A 3,295-nucleotide genomic window follows, 5' to 3' on the forward strand; every position below is an offset into this window, starting at 1 on the left:
TAGATAATGGCGGCAATGGGACATGTTGCAATCTCTGACTTTCTACTATACACAATGAATTATAATATATATATATATATATATATATATATATATATATATATATATATATATATATATATATATATATATATATATATAAAGTTGCAAGTTGACTTGCAAAGTTATTACCATAAATCAAAGAACCTATGTCTTCATGCCAAACATGTATCTTACCGCTTAAACATTCCACATTGTGCCATTCATTTGTAGAGTTGATGGATATAGAGCTATCAATAAAACACATTTGAATTAGAACACTGCAAAGATTATAAAAAGTAAATCTAATGCAAAAGAATAAACAATGATAAAATTTAAAAACTTACTATTTTGTTTATATTTTGCAATATAGTTCTTGTCATGTATACATATTTGTTTGTGCATATAAACATGTTGGATCAATACTTCTGTTACTGTACTTGTCCCATTAATCACTTTTTTTAACTAAAAATTTCTACCTTTCCAATGTTTGCTGGGGTTTGCAACATCCTTATGCTTGACCTTGAAACTTCCTTGAGTACTTGTATACATCAAAATCAAATCCAACTTATAGTATTTATCACAAATCCAATTACTGCTACTATGTTTCCTATTGAAGACCTCCATTGCAAGTATGTTACTGATGTTTTTTCTCTGTGAAGACATCTATATTAACCAAATACAAATGTTACCTACCAGTATCCCTTTGTAATTTGACATATATGATTCTAATATTATGCAATGCTATTAGACTGCAACACTAATGCTCTCTCATGCTATTCCATGGTTTTAGAATCTAAATAAAATTATCCTATCAAGAAAAAAAACTAACAAAATCTTTTCTTATTTATAACATTTTAATTTTAAACTTCTAAATATAAAAATTATTAACGTTGCAAACTTAATGTTCACATCTATATTAGATATTTTTTCCCATCGATCCTAACTAGATGTCAACAACAATAATTCGTAAAAAATATTAGCTATATATATAGTTTGTTTATATATAGCATCCCTGGTCCCCTCTATATATTCCAACTATGTGTGCTCACTTGATGCACTTCTGGGGTTCCACTTCCAATGTCTCGTGTCTCTCTTCTCATCTCTCTTCCTCCGTTCCTCGTCTTCCTCACGCACTGTTCAACATGGTATCAGAGCGAGGTTTCACAATTATGCAAAGATCTTTGTCTCAGTAGTCAAAAGCACGTGAAGTGATGCGTTGTTTCCTCTTTACCGAGCGTGCCCTTCGCTCTTACGCCTGCAAGATCATTCAAGAGGCCGGCATCATTCTCCGTATGCCCCAGGCCGTCATGGCCACCGCTTATCCTCCTCCATCGCTTCTACTGCAAGCAGTCCTTCAAGGACTCCGATGCCCGGAGCATGGCTGCAACCTGCTTCTGGCTCTCGATGAAGCTCGAAGAGGAAGTCACCTCCAACCATGGTGAGAAGTGATCTCTTCTCCATGACGTCGTCATGACGTGCGACTGCATTCGTGTGCGCAGGGAAGGTGATCATTCGCCTCTTCCTCCTGGTTCGAAGGCTTACACGAAGCGAAGAGATGAACTGCTGAAGCTGGAGATGCCGACCTTACAGAAAAACCCTCCCTCCAGAGTTTCTGACCTCTTGGCAAGAAGCATCAGGCAAAGACAGCCCCAACATCTGGATCATGCTCTCGCAGAATGGCGTCGACTACCTCAAGGATGCGATGCTTGACCAGGTTTTGCAGAGCTCCATCCCCCTTTCGCTCCCAAACGTGACCAAATCTGTTAGATTCCCTTTTGGCGGACAGATGCATATCGCCATGACCAAATCCATCGGATTCCCTTTTGGCGGACAGATGCACATCGCCATCACGAATGTCACCCTCATTCGGCTCATTGTGCCTAAGCCTGTCGTCTCCCTTGGCAATACCAGTGTGGCCGTGCGGGCCTCTAATGTCCAAGTTGACTTGACTCTGGATTGGAGATACTCGTATAGCAACACATGGCTTCCTCAACCCCTGTCCGATGCAGGTGAAGCTGACATCCAGGTGCTTGGGATGCAGGCAAGGGTCTCAACAAATATCAAAGAGGAAGGAGGATCATTGCAATTCACCATTCTTCAATGTGGGACTTACATTCAAGATCTGAATGTGCAATTGCATGGTGGTAGTTCCTAGTTTTATCAATGGTATGATGTGTCAACCATTTTTTGACCTGTTTTCTGCAAATAGGGCAATGTACAGTTTTCTAGTTACATATATTAGCTTACATTTTACAGATCTCCCATATTTATGTCCTTATGTAGCTGAAGTACTTATAGCTAGTACAGTGGGTTTGTGGCTAACTCTCTGAATAGGCGTGCAATGTGAATGAACATCAAGACATTTGGTGCACAAGCCTAAAGTCAAAGATCCAAGATCCAAGTGAGTTGTCACATTTGTATTCAATCCAGGGTATAAGGTGAGCCTGCCATGATGGGAGATGCCATGAGTTCCATCCTGTTATTAAATCTCTTAGATTATTTAGTCTGGCACCTGAAGTGGTAAGCTCCATGATTGAGAGGATTCAGTTAGATGCAGTTAGATTGTTGTGGGTTTAAGTTGGTTGGGCATCGGTACTGTATATCATTCTTTAATGATTCTTGTAGACTATTCAGTAAGGTAGCTAAAATGATGGTTATTTTGCACGCAATTTGTTTTGTATTTTTCACTTTGGACTCATATTGGACCTATGTTCTTGCAAAAACAGTTCTGCTTATTGAGCTATGTTAATATAAGTGAGCTTTTGGTGTGAACTCGATGGAGAAGGTAGGCATCTAGTGGGCAACATCATATCATGACGTGGGATACATTTTACTTCCATTTTTAATCTCCTTTGGTCATAGGAGAATTTGCATACTATGGACTTGGGTGTACTCTTGTTTGGCATAATGGAGTACCTAAATGGGTTGATTGTTCAGGATTGTTGGATTGCTATAGTTTGTATGGGTGCTGAGTTGGTGGGTTGGCACAGCATAGTCTGGAAGTGCAAGGACAATAGTTGAGTACCCAAGCACAAGGGCCATCTAGAAGAACATCCCCAGGTGCAACAAGAGGCCAGGACACTCTGATGTCTAGCAAGCCCTTGGTCAACTCACATTTGGGGATATCCTGAAATACTTGTAAGCTTCTTCAATGCACTACTGTTGCATTTTATGATCCTTGTAGTGCATTATGACAATTTTGAAGAGCCCCTCTCATGCATTTTTCTAGAACCAGCAACTGCTCACATTTGGGGATATCCTAAAATCCTTGTAA

The sequence above is a fragment of the Lygodium microphyllum genome, chromosome 24 (genome assembly GCF_053477565.2).
Source record: "Lygodium microphyllum isolate KBCC chromosome 24, Lygodium_microphyllum_v1.1.10, whole genome shotgun sequence".
Classification (NCBI taxonomy): Eukaryota; Viridiplantae; Streptophyta; class Polypodiopsida; order Schizaeales; family Lygodiaceae; genus Lygodium; species Lygodium microphyllum.